Source organism: Mytilus californianus, unplaced genomic scaffold (assembly GCF_021869535.1).
Source record: "Mytilus californianus isolate M0D057914Y unplaced genomic scaffold, xbMytCali1.0.p SCAF_12, whole genome shotgun sequence".
In the NCBI taxonomy this organism is placed as follows: domain Eukaryota; kingdom Metazoa; phylum Mollusca; class Bivalvia; order Mytilida; family Mytilidae; genus Mytilus; species Mytilus californianus.
In genome coordinates this window covers 55,999,738-56,022,890 of record NW_026262604.1, presented here as the reverse complement: position 1 = coordinate 56,022,890, position 23,153 = coordinate 55,999,738, and the positions used below count along the sequence as shown (strand labels likewise).

General features: G+C 31.8%; 1 protein-coding gene across 2 annotated transcripts in view; it reads left to right on the top strand.

The window, feature by feature from the left end:
- The window catches only part of LOC127722050 (uncharacterized), a 275,032-nt gene that overhangs the window by 87,222 nt on the left and 164,657 nt on the right, over nucleotides 1–23,153 (top strand). The gene's annotated exons all lie outside the window — the stretch shown is intronic.

Below are 23,153 nucleotides of genomic sequence, written 5' to 3'. Positions count from 1 at the left end.
TGATTTGATACTTGGTACATCCTAACTATCCTAACTAATAGTTAAATTCTAACAATCCTACTGCCTGTCGATACTTTTATTAAGGTATTTCACAAGTCATGTCTTCTTTGACTGTCCATGGCGTTAAAATACTAAATCCCTGTGGTTTGCTTTGATTGGTTTCAGTCTCTGATGCATGATTATTTTGTTATTAATTGTTTTTGGCTTTTAACTAGCTTTCAGTAACTGCGAGTACTCTCAAATCGTTCTTTCGCGTTAATTTGACCTGTTGACACAATTTTTAATGCATTTTTGTTATTCAATGTTTGCTTGTTTTTGTGTTATATCTCGTCTCACTATTTGTTATATGTACCACATTTTGTCAGTGTTTAGTATTACTTCTGATCTCGTACTATGAACAACCATATTATTTTGTAAAAAAATATTTTCGAACTCCTAACAACAAAATAATTTATTTAGAGTTACCTCTGTTTTAATTAACCTCATTTTGTCCCAGATTATAGTTGTCTTTTTGATATTGTTTTACATAGTCATATATTGTATTTATATTTTGTCATAGTTTAAATTGTTTCGTTCAATGTATGTACCCGACTATGTACTGGTTATCTAAATTACATAAACAACCATTTAAAGTCCGTTTCATCTCCGCATCTAGTAAGTGTTCTACTACTAATATATCAGTGCTTCTAACTACCTCCCTTATTACTATCAAAGAACTTGTTATTAACTTTTGTAATAAAGCTTATGAAAATAATGGTATTAGTTATTTTTGGAGTGTTATAAATTCTTTAGTGGTTTTGGATAAAATACATGCTTTTGATGGTCCTTTTAATTACGTTGACAGTAATGATTTTCCTACTCTCTACACTACACTTCCACATAATCTTATCAAGAAAAAGTTTTCATATTTTATTAAATTGTCTTTTAAAAAATCTCATTGCAAATTTATTTGTTGTAACTCGTTTAAAACCTTTTTCTGTAACGAAAAAGGAAAGTATGCTAGATACATTTACTGGAAATGTGAAGATATGATTGAAGCTTTAAATTTTCTCCTGGACAACATTTATGTACGTTTCGGCGATTAAGTGTATCGACAAGTAGTAGGTATTCCTATGGGCACTAACTGCGCTTCTTTAACAGCAGATTTATTCCTGTATTGCTATGAATCTCAGTTAATGACCAAACTCAGTAAAGACACGTCATTGCTACATTTGGTTGATATAAATTCAACAATATCTACCGTTATCTTGATGATATATTTTCGAGAATTAATCAAGAGTTATCTAAATATACTACTGAAATTTACCCAAAGGAACTAAATTTAAATAAATCTAACATAAACAGCAGAAGTTGTCCTTTTTTATATTTAGACATTTCTATTTCTAAAGGGAATAAAATTGAGAATGGAAATGGGGAATGTGTCAAAGAGACAACAACCCGACCATAGAACAGACAACAGCAGAAGGTCACCAACAGGTCTTCAATGCAGCGAGAAATTCCCGCACCCGGAGGCGTCCTTCTGCTTGCCCCTAAACAAATATATATACTAGTTCAGTGATAATGAACGCCATACTAAACTCCAAATTGTACACAAGAAACTAAAATTAAAAATAATACAAGACTAACAAAGGCTAGAGGCTCCTGACTTGGGACAGGCGCAAATATGCGGCGGGGTTAAACATGTTTATGAGATCTCAACCCTTTCCCTATACCTCTAGCCAATGTAGAAAAGTAAACGCATAACAATACGCACATTAAAATTCAGTTCAAGAGAAGTCCGAGTCTGATGTCAGAAGATGTAACCAAAGAAAATAAACAAAATGACAATAATACATACATAACAACAGACTACTAGCAGTTAACTGACATGCCAGCTCCAGACTTCAATCAAACTGATTGAAAGATTATGTCTTCATCATATGAATATCAGGCACAATCCTTCCCGTTAGGGGTTTAGTATCATACCATCATAACATATATGAAAAGAACATAACCCGTGTCATGCCAACAACTGGTTTTTAAATAAATGTGTTTAGTACCGATGCAAAGACCCTATAAGTGAATCAATATTAACGCCAAAATATGCAATATTTAATGACCTGACAACAGTATCGTAACTATATCCCTTCTTAATAAGTCTATTTAAAGGTTTTGTTAGCTTCAGAGGTGAATACTGACATTTTTGTGCTTTATAAAGAATATTTCCATAAAAAATTGGATGTGAAATACCTGAACGTATAAGAAGTCTGCATGTTGAGCTATATTTACGAATGATGTCCTTATACCGATGATAAAATTTAGTAAATGTTTTGCCTAGTTTGTGATATCGAAAACCCTGGTGTAATAATTTTTCAGTAATACATAAATTTCTCTCGTTAAAATCTAAAACATTGTTACATACACGAGCGAATCGTACAAGTTGAGATATATAAACACCATAAGATGGTGACAAGGGAACTTCACCATCTAAAAATGGATAATTAACGATAGAAAATGAAAAATCATCTCTTTTATCATATATTTTAGTATTAAGCTCTTCGTTAATGATATAGATATCAAGATCGAGGAAAGGGCAGTGGTCATTGTTAGTATTAGCTTTATTTAAAGTAAGTTCAACAGGATAAATTTCTTTAGTATACATACTGAAGTCGTCATTATTGAGAGCCAAAATATCATCCAAATATCTAAAAACTACATACTAAAATTTACGACAAAAGAGACGATTTTTCATTCCCTATTGTTAATTTTCTTTTTTTTAGACGGCGATGTTCCTTTGGCTCCATCATACGGTGTTTATATATTATAACTCGTTCGTTATGCCCGTGTGTGGAGTGATGTCATAGATTTTAACTAACATAATCAATGCATCACTGGTAAATTATTAAGTCAGGGATTTCGTTACCATAAATTACTTTAAACTTTTACTAAATTCTTTCATAGATACAAAGATTTGATAAGTAAATTTGGCTCTACCTGTAGAAAACTTATTAAATACGGTATTTTACATCCTACATTTTACGGAAATATTGTACTTAAAGCGCGGAAATCACTATGTGATCTTTGTAAACTCATCGAACCTTTAAACAAACTTATTAGTAAAGGTTATCTTACCAATATTGTAATAAGATCTTTGAATATAGTTTACATTGGCACAAATATAGATTTTGTCATCAGCAAATTAAAACACAACTAAATTTGTATTATTTTCAAACGGGGTTTATTTTTTGGGATGTATAAATACACATCCACGTTCATTTTCTATATAAAGATTACTCTATCTATGTATTACATTATACTTATTTATTAAAAAGTTAACTTCTAACTATCCTACTGCCTGTCGATACTTTTACTTTTGGCATTCCACAAGTCATTTCTTCTTTTACTGTCCATGACGTTAAAATACTAAATCCCTGGGATGTGTTTTAGTTTATTTTAGTCTCTGATGCATGATTATTTATTTTTAATTGTTTTTGGCTTTTAACTAACTTTCAGTCGTGCTTTCGTGTTAATTTGACCTGTTAATACAATTTGCAATGCTTTTTTGTTATTTAATGTTTACTTATTTAGCTTTAATACTCGTCTCTCTATTGATAATATATACCAGCTTTGATAAGTGTTTGGTATGAGTATACATTTTCACTTCTGTTTCGTACTTTGAACAACAAAATTATTTATTTTGTAAAAAATATTTCTGTATTCCATTATTGTATACCTTACAACAAAATTATTTTTATTTACCTCTGTACATTATTTTATTTGGCGGCATGTTGTCCAAGGTTATGTTTGTTTTTATTTTTATATCGTTTAACATCGCACCCCTTATTTTATTGATTTTGTATTTACATTGTGTCATAGATCAAATTTATTCGTTCAGTGTATGTTCACTTGTTTGTGTTAATATGTCGTTTGATTGAGTTAAGCCATTTCAATTGATATTTTATAGTGTGTTTTTCTTTGTTGTGATGTTACACTATTGTTTCAGGTAAGGATGAAGGTTGGTACCTATTAAAACGTTTAAACCCGCTACATTTGTTTGCACCTGTCCTAAGTCAGGAATCTGATGTTCTGTGGTTGTCGTTTGTTGATGAGGTTCATAAGTGTTTCTTGTTTTTTTATGTAGATTAGACCGTTGGTTTTCCTGTTTGAATGGTTTTACACTAGTCATTTTATGGACCCTTTATAGCTTGCTGGTCGGTGTGAGCCAAGGCTCCGTGTTGAAGACCGTACTTTGACCTATAATGGTTTACTTTTACAAATTGTGACTTGGATGGAAAGTTGTCTCATTTGCACTTATACCACATCTTCTTATTAGCCCCTACCGACGAAATCGAAGGGGACATTAGGTTTGCACTCCGTCCGTCTGTCCGTCTGTCCGTCTGTCCGTCTGTTCATCCGTCCGTCTGTTCATCCGTCAGTCCGGCAAATCAGCTTTCCACACTTTTTTTCTTCGTTCTTGAAGATATTGATTTGATATTTTGTATATAGTTTTATAATGACCAGTTATAGATCAAGTTCGAATTTTGTTCCGGTCTGATGATTTAGTCCAGAGTTTTGGATCATAACTCTGGACCATATCTTATGTTAGAGTACTATGTAAAACCATATTTCTGTGCAAAGGGAGATAACTCATTTTTTAAAAGACATTCTTTGTTAAATTACTTGAAGAATTTATGACAGGTTTGTTTGTTATTTAGTATAAACTAATTTTCTGAATGCTATATATATCAAACAAATTTATGAAGAGAAATCCTTTAATTAGATAACAATCTATTTTCATTAATGTATATATTTCAATACATTACATTGTGTAGATAAAAATTGTTGACATTTTATAGATAAGTTACAAATCTATATTAGTTTGTGACAAATGAAAGAAAAAAATATTTGGAACTATTAATTATATCTGATTATAATTTGAAATAGATATACACTGTATTACATCATATCTAATTCTAGAGAACTATTTATCATATCTAATGTTTTTTTCATCATGCTTATAATATATTGATTGATAATTGGTATATAGTTTTATCATGGCAGTTTACAGATCAAGTTCAAATTTTTGTTTCGGTCTAATAATTTTGTGCAGAGTTATGGTCCTTGGACTTGAAAAATTCACTCATATAATCAGTTTTCAACACTGTTTTAGTCATGCTTGAAGATATTGACATGATATTTACTTTTTGTTTACACCATGACAAATTATAGAACAAGTTAGCATTTTGTTCCAGTATAATGAATTTTAACCAGGTAGGGGACTATGTATTGCCATACAATACTCTCAGAATGCTTGTATCTATTGTTTTTTTAATATTTTTTTTTAATCGAGTTAAGCCATTTCAATTGATATTTTATAGTGCGTCTTTCTATGTTGTAATGTTATACTCCTGTTTCAGGTTAGGGTGAAGGTTGGCGCCTGTGAAAACGTTTAAACCAGCTGCATTTGTTAGAACCTGTCCTAAGTCAGAAACCTGTTGTTCAGTGGTTGTCGTTTGTTGATGTGGTTCTGAGTATTTCACTTTTTTATGTAGATTAGAATATTGATTTCCTGTTTAAATGGTTTTACACTAGTAATTTTTGGGGCCCTTTATAGCTTGCTGTTCGGTGTGAGCCAAGGCTCCGTGTTGAAGACCGTACTTTGACCTATAATTGTTTAATTTTACAAATTGTGACTTGGATGGAAAGTTGTCTCATTGGCACTCGTACCTCATCTTCTTATATCTATTGTTTTGTTAATATTTCTTTTTGATCGAGTTTAGCCATTTCAATTGATATTTTATAGTGTGTCTTTCTATGTTGTAATGTTATACTACTGTTTCAGGTTAGAGTGAAGGTTGGCGCATGTGAAAACGTTTAAACTCTCTGCATTTGTTTGCACCTGTCCTAAGTCAGGAATCTGTTGTTTAGTGGTTGTCGTTTGTTGATGTGGTTCTGAGTATTTCACTTTTTTATGTAGATTAGAATACTAATTTCCTGTTTAAATGGTTTTACACTAGTAATTTTTGGGGGCCCTTTATAGCTTGCTGTTCGGTGTGAGCCAAGGCTCCGTGTTAAAGGCCGTACTTTGACCTATAATGGTTTACTTTTTACAAATTGTGACATGGTAAAGAGTTGTATCATTGGCACTCATACCATATCTTCTCATATCTATATAGTGTAATAATGGCAAGTTACAGATTAAGTTCGAATTTTGTTCCGATCTGATGATTTTGCGCAGAGTTATGGTCCTTGGAATATTCAGTTTTTCACCCCTTTTTAGGTTATGCTTTAAGATATTGATTTGATAATTGGTATGAAGTTTTATAATGACAAATTACAGACCAAGTACAAATTTCGTTCCGTTCTGATGATTTTGTGCAGAATTATGATCCTTGGTCTAGGAACATTCACTCAAATATTCAGTTTCCACACCTTTTTTCATCATGCTTGAAGATATTTACTTTATATTTGTTATATAGTTTACACCATGACAAGTTATAGATCAAGTACAGCATTTTGTTCCAGTATAATGAAATGTTAATCAGTAGGGGACTGTGTATTGCCATGAAATACTCTCAGAATGCTTGTTTATCCAAGTTTTTTGAAAATTCTCTTGTTCAGAGAATTGAGGTTAAAAAAGCCACTAATTTCCCTTCAAAAAAAAAAAAACAAGTAACGAAGGAAAGAAGATAATACTGTGTAATACAAATGTTGCAGTTTAAACGACAGGGCAACATGATTATATATATGTAGGTAAACATTTAGGAAGGAATCTTGGAAAATAAACGATGTATAATTGCAATCGTTTTTCATTGCCAGAAAATTACCTTTTTTTACCCAAATTTCATTCTTAGTTTGTACATGAGCAACGTATTTAACAGAACTCCTAGGTTTGCAATAACCAGTCCATTGTGTTCGTTCGTCGAGTTATGTGCGTACTTACTTTTATTGGAAATCTGTATAGTACTTTTATATGTTAACGTATTTTCTTTGTGATTAAGCTTCCATATAGAACTCTAAGGCCACCAATTTTCATGTCTATTAGGGAAAAACAATGATCTGTATCATTTGGTTTGCTACTGATAACGCTTTGAACCTATGAACTTTATATTAACATTTTCATTTAATTAGCCTGAACAAATTTGCCTTATAGAACAATTATGAGGTTTTATTTTCACTTGCTAATTCCCTGTCGATTGTATGAAAACTTTGAACAAAATCTCTACTAAATCCACAGGATTAACTAAAGCCAAACTGTGTCATAACCATCGTAGGGTGCAGTTTAAAATGTGTTTGGCTTACCACAGTATTAAAATTGAACTTAAGGGTACAATGCATATAGCGGTCTTACATATTGAAAACTACTATATTAGTAATTCTAAACATGTGATGAAGATACCTAGAACTCCAGGTTGTACGAACCTACCATGTCTACCAGAATCATCTGATGACCCTTTATCGTTTATTTTCCATATATCATCATATTTCCCCTTTATATTTTTATTTTCCATATATCATCATATTTCCCCTTTATATTTTTATTTTCCTTATATTTCGACAAGTTTGCATATTATCCTAAAATGTATAAAGACAAAGTAGAACTGTAAATAACTATTATGATTAACTAGTCTCTTATAGAAGTTATTAGCTTTAATATGACGATTATTGACAATAGTTAGCCTATTGGATATTTCGTGGAAACTTTAGAATATAAAACTGCAAAAAATGATAAGAAATACCATATCTATACAATGCTAGTAAGAATGTAGTCATCAGATGACTCCTTATTCTAGTCCTAAAAAGATGAGTGATTATAAATTTTAGCATTCGTGTTTATTGTTTTCAACCTATATTAGATAGATTTAAAGGTAAATGATTTTTGAAATATAAATATTCTGATTGAGAAAAATTGAAATGGCATAAATTGCCATGTTTGCGATGCATGTACAAAGGCGTTTTTATCTTTTCTTGTACGTCGTCATTTTGCCGTGAAAAAAAACCATATTGATAACATAAAAGCTACATTTCTGCATTTCTTATAATTCCTTTGTACTCATTTGCATTCTAATATATTTTTCCTCTCTAGTAACTACCATTACGTCCTCTTGTAATTATTATATCCCCGCTTTTAAAAAGTGGGGGTTTACTGTTTTACCTCTGTCTGTCCGTCCATCCGTCAGTCCGTCCGTCCGTCCCATGAATATTTTTCGTCGCATCTTTCTCAGGAACTACATTACAAGGATTTCTGAAGTTTGGTTTAAGGGTTTATATGAGTCAGCTATACCGTGTGATGCGTTTTCAGATTCATCACTCAACAACTTCCTGTTTACCTTGTACGTTTAGCGGGCGGGGGTATCATTAGTGAGCAGTAGCTCACAGATTCACTTGTTATTTCGCAGTTTTTGTAAACATACAGTTTTATTCAACGTGTCATCCGGAGGAAAGTAAACCAGTGTATATCAATCCGCTTTTAAACAGCGATAATCATGTAATTCTGAAATTATTTGTATATAAGTATTTCGAAGCTAATTAGCTGATTGTTGACTGTACTATCGGGATCCTTTCGTATTTCTTTTAAAATTATACGATACAGTATATCAACACATTGATTGATTCCTATTTATTTTAAGAGTGGAAAATATGACATGCATGATCAGGTCGAGAACAAATTTATAAGTAAAACGGAAAGGGACACAACTTTTGCCTTGCAACAGAATATCCTCTGAGAGTTGACACAGGAGATCTTTCAGAAACGTGGAACTATCTGCAAAAAGTTTCGGATTTAACCGTTTCCATTCTGACTGTTGTGACTACACTTTTGAATATCCCGTACAGCTAAACGATTGATCAACTACGATAAGGCTTAATATAGGGGGCAATATTTTGGTCAGTAATAGGCACTTTGTTAATTTGACCAAAGATATTTGACCTCCCCTTAAGGGGTAAAACCCCCATTGACAGATTGTTAAAAGACATGTTTAGCAATAACCCTTGAACCAAAGGTATCAGACCAATGGGATATTTTGCAGTGGCATCGGGGACCAATAGCATTAAAAAAAGTTATAAAATCAAAGGTCAAGCTCATGATAATAAATTATTTTATGTTGACCCCTTTTATGGGTTTTATGGATTTTGTCAAGTTTTTTTAAAACTCTAAGTCTGTATGAGTGCATATTTTACAAAATAAATAGGAAAGACCTCTCAGATGTTCAAGATTTAATTATTACAAATATTATTTTGTTTCAGCTATCCTAGGTGATTCAACGACAGTTCCTACATGTCCCTAGCTATAGTTTTAAAAAATGTCTTCTGACGAAATTCAGTTATAACTCATTATGTCATATTTATCATAACACCCAATAACATACTCTCCCAAATATGTTATACACAACTGTATCGGAATCGCATTATAGTAAATAGCTTAATGTCAACTGTCGAACGTTTAGACATAACAAGTTTTACCGATATTTTGGATGACTGTTACAGCATACCTTGCATGTTATTTATAACTAATTCTATTATTCACTCGTCGAAGGGACAGTTCTGTACACGTTTTCCCACATACGAATTACACTGGTGACGAGATTGTCTATTCTTTGTTCTGACCGTCGTGTTTTCGTTGCAAATTGTCAACTTTGTTCACGTTAAGTATTTTAAGTGTAAGATGATTTACTTGTACCTATAGTTTATTAGTCTGTTATTGACCTAGGCATATTGGGGTGGGCGAGATATATTTACCGGTCAGCCATGTATTTTTAATAAGAGAAATACTCGTTGATCAGAATCTGCTGACCATGGCTTGAAGTACGTGAGTTAGACATTTACTTTTGGTTGAACTCATGTAACTACAGCTCTTTGTGTAGTGTTTTGTGGACTGCTGTTTCTTATTTTGTTTTGTTTCTATCAAAGGAATATATAATTATATTTATTAAAGACTAACTCATTTGTGGTTAGACTTATAAATTAAATTTTACACTCTGTCAAAAATATATTGACTTGTACGAGTATTTGTATGCAGATACAGTTTTTTGTTTTTTTTTAATTTTACTGGATAGGGAATTCCACACTTTTGGACCACTAAAATAAAAACTTGATTTGTATAATTCTCTATTTGATTGAGGAACAATAAAATCATCTTATAATAAAAGTCGAGTATTGTATGATTGTTAACTATTTGTAGGCACAATTATATTTGATAATAGATATAAGAAGATGTTGTATGAGTGCCAATGAGACAACTCTCCATCCAAGTCAAAATTTATAAAAGTAAACCATTATAGGTCAAAGTACGGTCTTCAACACAGAGCCTTGGCGCACACCGAACAGCAAGCTATAAAGGGCCCCAAAAATTACTTATGTAAAACCATTCAAACGGGAAAACAAACGGTCTAATCTATATAAAAAACGAGAAACGAGAAAAACTTATGAACCACATCAACAAACGACAACTACTGAACATCAGATTCCTGACTTAGGACAGGTGCAAACAATTGCAGCGGCGGGTTTAAACGTTTTAATGGTACAAAACTTTCACCCTTATCCGAAACAATAGTGTAACATCACAACATAGAAAGACACACTATAAAATATCAATTGAAATGGCTATTTCAATCAAAAGACATATAAACACCAGTGATAATACACTGAACAAATAAATTTGATCTATGATACAATGCAAATACAAAATAGATAAATAAACTTAGTGAAGAATAATTAAAGTAACATGTTATACCGCTGTGAAATGTTAAACAATTTAGGAAAAACAATATGCTTGAACAAAAATATCAGCCATTTGCAATCACTTTAAATACAGGTAAATGAAAATAAACATTTTTATGTTTTGACTTGTGCATTGATAATGACTTATCATGTCTCGGTATTTGTACATCCAACAGCCATTTATTTAGTTATGATGTTCCATTTGTAGTTCTGGTTGGATGTTGTTTTATGTCTTATCGTTTGTGGTTTCAATTCTATTTTAATTTTCTATTTGTATGTAAAAGTAAAGATATTAATCACCTAGTTTATTTATATGATTTTTAGTTTAAAGCAACTATATGCACAGGGTTTATTTGTTTTTACACAGTTTGATTTAGAAGAAAAACCGACATGGTTATAAAATACAAATAATTACACCATTACTAACACAATTCTATATTAATATTCTTTAAATGGTTATAAAATACAATAAATACCACCATTACAAACTTAACCCCTATTTCATATTGTATTTTTAGAAATTTACCTGTGACGTCACTTTTTGTGGCGTTGATACAATCGTGTGACGCACAGTTCATTATTCTATTGTGCTGTATTTTTATTCTGTCGTAAATTAAATTTAGGTGTTCGTTGCTATTCTGTGGTTTACATGTTGAAATGGACTATTATATTATTTATTTATGTATTTCTCTGTCCTGAATGTTCCTGTTTTACTTTATACTGTATTCCTGTCACCTAATGTTGTCATTTAACGGATTTTTTTAACATTGCCATATCATTGGGGAGTTTGGCTAGCCATAAAACCAGGTTCAACCCACCATGTTTTTCTTAAAATGTCCTGTACCAAATTAGGAATATGGCAGTTGTTATCAAATAGTTAGTTTCTATGTATGTTGGCGTTTGTTATTGTTGCACTTCAGTGTTTCTGTTGTTCCTTTGTTTTCCTCTTATAGTTGATATGTTTCCCTCGGTTTTAGTTTGTAACCCGGATTTGTTTTCTCTCAATCGATTTATGACTTTTGAACAGCGGTATACTACTGTTGCCTTTATTTAGCAAAAAGTATTCTCTTAGTAACAGGAATAATTCCAGATTCCTTAAATAGTCCAATGAATGGTTTACAAATATCGTGTTCGTTTAAAATAATTTTAGCTGCATTTTTTTGTAATTTTAGTAAACTGGTAATAAAAAATTATCAGCCGCTCGACACATGGTGAAGATGTTTTGCTCGTTCGGTGCGGTTGCAGCTTATAATTTACGATACCATTGTTTTAAAAAGTTTTTATACCTAGCCATCAAGTAAGCTCAAAAACTAGTTTATGTCCGCCATAATTACACTTGCTTGTCCAAAGTCAGGATTTTTGTCAATAGTTGTCGCATGTCAAATCCTAAAAAAAAAATTCTTGATACGGAGAATTGTATTTTAGTTTGTTCTGTTAAATGATGTTTTGTTGTGTGTTTGACCGTGAATGGCAAATGATCTAGATATGAAATAAAAGTATGTTGGTAGCTGTTGTTGTTTGGTGTACTTCCTTATAGCTTTTATGTGACTTGTGACAGGAATGGGCACTATTACTGACAAAAGTAATGGATATAAAATCGAATACTTCAAGGATTTTTCTGTTATAGATTAAAAATTGATCACTCTGATTTTTGTATGTAATCGATTACAATCACGTGTAATTACATAACATTACTTTTCGAATGCTACACTATGTAACAAATTGACAAAGAAAATTAAACTCAATTATGTTGCTAAACGTATTTAAAGTGGAAATTTGGAACACTACAAAAACATCATTTAAAAATACAAATTCTATGTTGACAATTGTTTTCCAGATAGAAGAACTGAGGATCCAATTTTAAATTTTTTGGAAATTTGGGTTTTCAAAGATAGAGAGAAGAAATAAAGTTCTTTCAATGTCATGAACTTATTCATCAATCACCTCGCGGTCCTTATAATTTTAGATCATTTGCTCCATTTTTTTCACATTTTTGCTGAAATACTAACTTAAGTTTATTTTAACTAATTATTGACAGGTGTTTTAGAATATAGTTCATTACAATGTTTGAAGTTTCATTTGGAATAATTTGTTACAGTAATTTTATGAATGGAAATTTTGAATTTATGTTTACATGCATGTCTCTATCTTTTTGTTTGGATAATCTCTTTAATTGCAGGCTATCATAAAAACTTCCACTGAAGTAAATTGATAACCCTTGGCTATATACATGTAATGTAAATCTGATACTCACACTTCAGGGCATACGATACAGTTTTGATCCCACGGTGAATATTTGGACATTTACTGGACATTTCGGTTTCTTGGATATTTCTATCATTTGGAAAAACATACCAAACATTTTTGTTTTAAAAGATAAACGCAAGCGGATTTTTGTAAAAAAACATTTCGAATATCTTCTCTACATAAGTTGGCTTTGAATTTTTGTAACAATTTTTTAGAAATAGATAATTTTTATCACACTTTCATGATTTTAGTATAAAAACGGCATTTCTTTCTGTATATTTATCTAATAAAAAAAAAAAAAAATACATCGGTGAAATGTTTATAAAAATGGCGCAAATAATCTTCACACATAATCAAGCCAAATGTCATTTTTAAAAAGAGGGGTTCATGAACTCGTTTTCGAGTTAAATGAGTCTAAATGATAAACATCAGTCGAACAATGCATCTTTTCCTGATATGTCATAGTTTGACGTTGCAAAAAATAACATTTTACGTTAGCAACGTCAATACCTCCCCTGTAACTGTATCGTTTGCCCTTTATTATGCATAATTGTAATCAAAACACAGTCCCATGTCATTGGTTGAAAGTCTTTGATCATTCAATCAGTAACGACAGTTGATATTTTTTTTATTTTCTATATAAATTTCGTAAGTTATTTATATTTTTAGTTTCAAAATGGGATACATGTATTTATTTCTGAGCAAGTATTTCAATGCATTTGCTGATTGCTAAGTTGATTTTGTATCCTTTCTTATTCTCATATCATAACATAATGATGAATTAAAGGGTTATCTAATTTAAGCCAAAACCCCAACTCTTATTGAAAATAAGATTTAAAGGAATTATCATACAATGAAATTTGTACTGGAATATAGCACATCAGTTAACTTATGACTTTTTATATTATTTTTAATTTTAATCGATTTTTTAAAGATAAAAGACCTTGAAGTATTTTCAAGTATTGACAGTCATTTGTTTCAAAAGCTGGCGATTTTTTTAAGATTACATGTAACCGAAAATTTGGAAGATTACAGATAACTGTTAATTACTGGAAAAAATGAAATCAATTACAATCGATTAAACATTACAGATTTCGATTACCCCATCCCTGTCTTGTGATATTTTTTTCAATGAACCTATTGAGTGAGGTTATAAATCACTCGTATATTTATTTTATTTTATTTATCCTGGCCTGGCCTGAACCAAGTAGTGGCGTTTGTATCTCTAGTAGTTTTCGGGATAACATCTATACGATAATTTATACTGGTAGATTGAATTAATATTCATATAACATGTATAAATGACATAAAAGTTGGCAATGCTTGGCAGTTGGTTTTTAAAAATAGTACGAAAATGTCAAGAAGGCAACAACCCGACCAAAGAGCAGAAAACAGCCGAAGGCCACCAATGGATCTCAAACACAGCAAGACAATCCACACCCGGAGGCGGGCTCCAGCTGGCCCCTAAATAAAAATGTGTACTAGTTCAGTGATGGACATTAAACTCCAAAACATATAAATGAACTAAAATTAAAAAAACAAACAAGACTAAGAAAGGTCAGAGGCTCCTGACTTGGGACAGGCGCCAAAAAAAGGATGTGGTATGAGTGGCAATGAGACAACTTAAACATGTTTTGTGAGATTTCAACCCTCCCCCCTCTAGCCACTGTAGAATAAACAAACACACAGCAATACGCACAGTAAAACTCATTTTAAAAGAAGTCCGAGTCCGATGTCAGAATAGGTAACAAAAAAACTAAGCAAAATGATAATGATACATACATTAACAAAGGACTACTAGCAGTTACTGACATGCCAGGTCCAGACTTCAATTTAACTGATTGAAAGATTATGTCTTCATCATATGAAAATCAAGCACAATCCCTCCCGTCAGGGTTTTAGTATCATACCATCATAAAATATATGAGAAGAACATAATCCGTATCATGCCAACAACTGGTTTTAGAACAAATGTGTTTATTTCCGATGAAAATACCCTATGAGTGAATCAATACTAATACCAAAATATGCCATCTTCAATGACCTGACAACAGTATCGTAACTATATCCCTTCTGAATAAGTCTGTTTAAAGGTTTGGTTAGCTTTTGAGTTGAATGTCGTACGATGAGACATTACCAATTTTACAGATGTTTTGGTTAACCGGATATTTTGGTTGACCGTTAAAATTGTCTTGTTTATTTGTAACTACTATCAGTTTCCACATTTGTGTAATCGTCCTCTCACCGATGATGATGTTGTTTATTTTTTTGTTCTGGAAGCGGTGTTTTCTTGTAAACTGTCACTTGTGGTCACGTTTGAAGTTACGGGATTTATTTGTTCTGATGGTTTATTGTTTTTGTGATGACTTAGAAATTCTTGTGAGGGCAAGATACACATATTAATGTGTTCTTTTATGACACAAAATCACTTGTTATGAATCAGCAACGTATTTTAATTGGAGAAAACTCGTTGAGTAAAATCTTCTGGCTTTGTTGAAGTAATTGAGGTGAACAATTATTTTTGATTGGGTTCATATTTTTAAATCTTAAGCTCCCATGTATTGTTTTGTAGACTGTTGATTGTCACTTTATTGTTTCTACCAAAGGCAATTTCAAATATATTTATTAAAGATTTACTGACTTATCGACTTGGCGTGAATGAACTTGTTTATATGAATGCTACACAAATGGATTTACTCTAATTCCTTTGGTATAATTAAACCAATCTATTGGGGGACTTAGAAATACCGGACGTCCGTTCGTCCGTCCATTTGTCTGTCTATCCGTTCGTCCATCTGGTCTTGTTAGCGCTCTCATGTTTACAATTCTGGCCAGATTTTTATAATACTTATCTCACAGGTTTATATTACACAGGTAAAATAGCTACGGACGTATCAGGGACGTTATAGAATAGGCCCGTAAAACATCCGTATCACAGTCGTTTTACGGAAAAATAGTACCATGTCCGTAAAACGGATCTTCCATATAACAGAAGTTCTAAAACATCCTTTTTACGGACGTTTCTCTTCACATCCGTATTACGGATGTAAAAGTACATGTTTTATTTTCATGAAAAAATATACATTTCTTTTATTATAACATTAATTAACTGAAACATCAACGTGTAAGCATGGTTTAACAGAAAATATGATGTTTTGGTTTTTTATAAGGTAAAGTTTTTGATATCTTGTCATAAATTAAGGGTATACTGCCCTACAAATATAGCACGTACTTGTTTTGGGTTTTTTTATGTTACTGGTTTGCTGTCTCATAGTAAAGGTGTCATGCATTATGTATCTATGAAGGTTAATACCACAGGTATTTGGGGCATAGACCCCCTTATTTTGTCCCAAATATAAAAAAAATATTTATTTTTCCATATTTACAATTTTTTACATGTTCTATTATCCACATGAACCACAAGCTCTTTTTCACTTGGGGTTCATGTGGATAGAAGAACAGGTATTGTAATCGACTAGTTATGGATTTATGAGACGTGGTAAATGTATACACATTGTAGAACATTGTAAATATGGAAAAATAAATAGAACCTTCCTTACATTGGGGAGCCCTCAAATACCTGTGGTCAATACAAGAAAATGTCGTATATATATATTGAGCGATATGCGTAAATCGCATGTCTTCAGAGTATTTTAATATCTGTATCACATATTGTTAATATTGAACACTCAAGAATACGTGCAAAGTAGGCTAAAATCCAGATGTATGTCACATTTATAAGATAACTAAAAGGCATGTTTTACATACACATGAAATACTACATGTAAAATGTATGTACATGTATATTTCCAATCTCTGCATTACGTGTAGAAGGATATTTATATATCGTCCAGACAGCAACCCAATGACAAAAAAGAAAAAGAACGTCAAACAATATTCAAACTAATAAAGGGTAATATATAGTCTTCAACAATAGACAGGTGACTTTACAATATGCCAAGCTCCTAATTGTCACACGTCTATAAAAGTTTGAATAGATTAAACAGAAACAACTGAGATGTGCTGCCAATACATAATACTCCAATAAGAAAAACAAACATTGATATAAGATATACAAATCGAACAACCACTAACAAGGTTCCTGGTCTACAACAGTTAAATGAATATGTGACAGAGTTAACTTTTTAATTTATGCAAGAGAATAAATTTAAGTTTTTGTATTATATCTTCAGCAAAGAATATCTAATAAAAAATGAGAATATGTTTCACATTGGTAATGTATGAAGGAAGATCTTACTGGTAGACCTTTGGGGAAAAAAATTGCCAAGTATATTTTTCAGTCCAAATTTTAGAATTATACTTTTTTGTTTGTTAAATGGATGTGTTGACATACGCTACATATTTCAAAAATACAAACATACAATGTATATACATATTTTCAAGGTAACACTTTCTGCTCAGTTATTAAATTTTCGATTTTCATTTAAATTCAAAAACAAATGGAGTTTATCATTTCTTTCTAAAAACTGAGTTTTTATCACAATGTTGACAAGAGGTAACAATTTTGAACGTAGTTATGCCTATATATAATTTTTATTTTCGAAATCAAAACACAAAAAGACTTTTCTCCAAATTTGCCAATTTTTTCTCACGAAAACTAACTTTTTACCCTATATTTGACATTGAGTAACACATTAGAATAGCATATTAGAGATTTCCAATAAAATGACATACGTACGCAACTCGACGTACGGACCTAATGGGACTGGTTAATGCAAACCATTCAAATTGATAAAATACGTCGCTCCAGTTTAAACAAAGTATTCCAAAACTTTCAAAATCACACACTGGAATTTTCGTCCATATAGAATAATCTTATCATGACGAAAAATGATAGAAATCTTCATTTTATTTATCACGTGGTTTTCCAGATTCCCGCCTTTACTTTCACTGACATAAGACCACGTATAAACACACGTATCCCATACTTATCATAGTACATGTATTACGTACGATTTGAGTTATCTTTCATGGTTTTGATTATGACAATTATTTGTCAATATACTATGTAGATGAACGCCCCATTATACTTTTTCTATCTGTCTTTATAGTTTATCTGTCTTTTTATTATATTTGATGCGGGAAAAATATTTAAAAGGATATTTTTTCTTACAATTTCAGAAATATCAAAACCAGAGTTTGTCAGAATCTGTCTCTTCATAAAAGTTGAAAACTGAGATAAAACTATCGCTTACATTTAATTTCTAAACAAATGTATTTTTCATTTTACTTCAAGATATTTTGATAAAAAAATCCCTATATATGTAGTTTTTAGAATTAAGGTGTGTTCGATTATGGATTGTTCTTTATTAATTTGTTTAACTGGAAAGCTATCGGAGTCCAAATATAAAAAAACATTCCCAGGCAATTTTTGTTATATCCCTTGAAATAAAATATAGTATTTTATCTATCTTATTGATATATAGGCAACGTTAGAAGTGGAGTGGAACAAAAATAAAAGTATTAATAGGATGTAGGTCCATATATATAAGTGTTCGTTGCATCGTTGCATATATATTTTACATATGCATATTTAGGACGAGAGGATGAATATGAACCAGACTTTGTATTATACTGCAGAAAGACATTTCATCCTACCCCGGAACGACCAATCTTTGCTCTAACTCCTAAATATTGCGTGTTTGGCAGAGAGGCAGTCAATCTTCGAATTGAAACGGGCGAGGATCGAGCCAAAGACTTCCCGGGCTCGAGCAGTGGTGTAGCTTTCATTGCCGAAATGAGGGAACCGCCTCACCAAATATTTTACCATTAAACAAGAGAGATAAAGAGAATTATATACCTTTTACGTCAAAGTATAAAGTACACCGAGTGACAACGGTTCAAAACGTTGACTGCTTTACTCTTTAATCACTAATTCCTCATTATTAACGTCTTGAAAACTTTCTTTCATAAAGTGAACAAGGTAGATGCAAATATATATTTTTAAGTAACAGACAAAGTATACCTCGCAAAAAACTGATTCAAACAAGAGATCATAACTGTGAAACTGATATGATGCTTGATTTGTTTTTGACAACGAACTTGTTACTTTTGGTACCGTGAACAAAACTGTCAACAGACAATTGCCATCCCTACATTTCATGTAGTTCTGTTCTACCTTGGTTAATATAAGCAAGACTTCATAGTTCCCCCAGTTATTATCATCCATATATTTTGAAAAAAGCTAAACCTATAAAGTTCAAAGACATAGTGGATCTTAAATTTAATATCCCCAAATCTGTACAAAAGCATTTTAGAGAAGGTCTTACATATAATGCTGTCAATTATTTTTGTTTTGAGCAGGACCTGTCTGTTACTGAATACTGAGAATTAAACCTTAAACCAGCAGTTTCCTTGAAATATATTGATATAATGCGCATTAAAAATATTATTTCATGATGGAATTCCACAATTCTGGATTTTGTATAGATAGGATCTTTTTGCCAGTGTGTGTGACGTTGTCAGTTTGTTTTCGATCTATGAGTTTGACTGTCCCTCTGGTATCTTTCGTCCCTCTTTTTTCTACACCTATTTTGCGATTCATATTTTCAATTAACCGTCCAATTCCTATTGGCATTGACGTCGTTTAACCAAGGTGAGGCTTTGACTGCCAAGATTCAAATTATTTGCCTCACCAGAAATAAAATTCAAGTAACGCTTCTGTCGATTGATTGATAATTGGTTGCGAAACGTCCAGTGGTAAATATTATATGTATAATTAACGTGTAGAAAGCTAGGCATTTCTACGAGAGGCATCGAAATTAACGTCCCCACTCTGACCGGACGGGACTGCGTACTTGTACATCCTGCACAACCAAACGGACTCCCCACTTTGGCAACGGTTTAACTGCCGATCGGAACAGAACCAGCAGTTACCATATTTCTATTCCCCCGATCATTTTTGATGGTTACTGTCGTGGCGAGCGCGCGACAATAGAGAGAGTTATGAATATGGAAGATACATATACATGTTCGTGTATTAATCAAAACATTTGCAACAAGCATGTGTGGCCTTAAGACACCGTGCCCTCTCACATGATCATATTTCCATGTTGAGTGCACCACTTAATCCGGATCAAACTCTAATTTGGTATATAATTTTAAACGTTTAATATTTTGAACAGAACGAAGAACGCACGAATGCACAGACCAGTAAATATGATATCCCCTTGCTATAATAAGTTGTTCATACAACTTAAGTGAACATCTTACTTAACAAAACTTCAATCAAATATTCCGTGCATAGATATAAGAAGATGTGGTATGAGTGCCAACGAGACAACTCTCCATTCAAGTCAAAATTTATAAAAGTAAAACCATTATAGGTCAAAGTACGGTCTTCAACACGGAGCCTTGGCTCACACCGAACAGCAAGCTATAAAGGGCCCCAAAAATTACTTATGTAAAACCATTCAAACGGGAAAACCAACGGTCTAATTTATTTAAAAAACGAGAAACGAGAAAAACTTATGAACCACATCAACAAACGACAACTACTGAACATCAGATTCCTGACTTAGGACAGGTGCAAACAATTGCAGCGGGTTTAAACGTTTTAATGGTACCAATCCTTCACTCTTATCTGAAACAATGGTGTAACATCACAACATAGAAAGACACACTATAAAATATCAATTGAAATGGCTTAACTCAATCAAAAGACATATTAACACAAGTGAACATACACTGAACAAATAAATTTGATCTATGATACAATGCAAATACAAAATAAATAAACCGTTTTTCATATGTAACGCCAAACATTTTAGAAAAACAATTTAAGAGCAATGACGTTAGATTATGCATACGTTTGTACGGGCTCTTCCTAGAATCCATGCATCATTGTAATTAAACACAAGATACAAAAAAAATATAACTGATTCAGTAAAGTGAAATCATATATTATTCTTGAAGATGTGTCCTCATAAATTCCATTTGATAAAATTCTACGGAAAGGTGACGAAGTACTATCAGAAAGATGCATCAGTGATCTGAATGTTGACAAAAGTACCATGAAATATATTATAGAAGAATGCTAGAATAAAAGAAGAAGCAAGTCGTGTACACCTTTTACATTCCGGCGTGTTTGAAACTCTTGTTTTATTCTTATAATGTTTTAATCAAAAATGAGGATATGATCTCGCTTCAGATTCCATTATTTTTATTTTTTCAAACTTCATTTTGATTTAGTAGCTTTAATGATTCATCGTTTGAGAGATAAATATATAGGTCAAGTGAAATGACAAAGTAATGATCGGTGCATTTGATTACCGGTAACTGAATTAATTATTCCCTTTCAAGGTTGTTGTCAATGAATCGTCCTAAATTTAATAACAAAATATGCAAAGAATTAAAATAGTACTTTGTGCTAATTTTTGAATATCATCTATTGCAACAAAGTATGTGTATTCAACGAGCCAAAAATTCATGCCGTCTATGCTCCCCTCCGTCATCCTTCAATCCAATAGGCTGAGATACGGTCAGATAGGTCGGTTATGTCGATTATTGTCATTTTATTGGAAATCTCTATTATAACTACATATCAATTTTAAATCCAACATTCAAAGACAATTCTCAAAATATAGGATTATTTATACAAAAGGTAGTTGATACCACTCTTTTATGATGTTTGGTACCTTTGATCGCTTTGAAATAATTTCACATATATATATATATCTTTTTTCCCTGGCATAAAAAGACATTTTACAAAATTTCTGATTTTTTACCAAAAAATTTGCCCACATTAAATGTTATCCTTCTGTGAATAAAAACAAACAAAATTCTTTTTGGACACCTGGAAACAATCTTGAATATCATAAATATATCATTTAAAAATAATTCAAACCACAATAAGATATTTCCCAAAAATAATGATTTGTAACAGAAATTAAGTTTTTACAGTACGTTTACCTGCAAACTAATAAAGTAATAAATCTTTCTTTGTGAAGTTTTAATAAAGATTGTAACAAATATATTATATTTTATTTTAATTAAAAAAAATAAGACATTTGGGGAAACCATTTTGAATAGAATATGAAACCTATTACTATAGTATATCAACTTTTTTTTATGAAATTCTATTACAAGAAGATGTTTCTGAAAGACTCTCTCACAATTATTGTCTAAATTTCACACAAAAATTAGATATTTCCTATTATAAAATTTAACACTGTGGTTAAAGATTTTAAAATCTGTTGAGACAATCTTGACGTATTGTACATGTACGACATAGAAGTGTTGACGGACAGACACACATTGTGATCACTATAGGGCCACCGCAAAGTAGTCAACGGGGTCCTTAAGGTCTTTGGTGTATTGAAAGGTCTTGACATGACGATTAAGAATATACATGTATAACTGTTTAGGAGTCGGTATATAAATAATTTCAAAATATTTCACGATATATTACCTGCGGAAGAGGATAAACTCTTAGTTGCACTGAAAAGGTTTTCCCATGAGGAACAAGAATATGTATGTTTTTTAGTGGAAATATACAAATCAATAATTTTACATTAACAGAGATCAAAGTCGGAGGTCATCTTTAATAGTATGCGACACATCATAGGTGTTGCACTCATGTGCCAGTTATCAAAAGCCTATGTCAAAGGATTAAAAAGTTATGTTACAAAGAGAAAATGTGAAAAAAAAAAATCAATCCATTAAAAAAATCAATCCATTTTTTACATTAAGATCAAGCTCAGATGAAGCTTATGTTGATATGAACAACGGCGTCTTGTTGTTATATACCTTCACATCAAATATCACAAACCATGATCAATCGATAAAACAGGATTCACCCGGACAAGGTTGTATGAAAACAATCAGGGGATACGAAACACAACTGAAACATATTGTATGTCTCTCTCTCTATTTGTCTAGAGGGAGAAAGAATTACACAAATTCAAATACTATGTGTATATTATATTTATGTGTCAAACAGGGGTTATACTGAGCAATAGCACTATTATTTCAAAGTCCATAAAATCTATCAATCTGTATGATGAAGGTGTTACAGGTGAATACGGACGTAATACGGATGGGAGCCAAGGAATGTAATACGGATGGGAAACAACGGACGTTGTACGTCCGTGGTACTTAACGTCCGTAAAACATCCTTTTAATACGGACGTTTTACCTCAAAAGCTATTTTACCTGTGTAGCAATATCTTGGAAAGTTCAATAAAAGT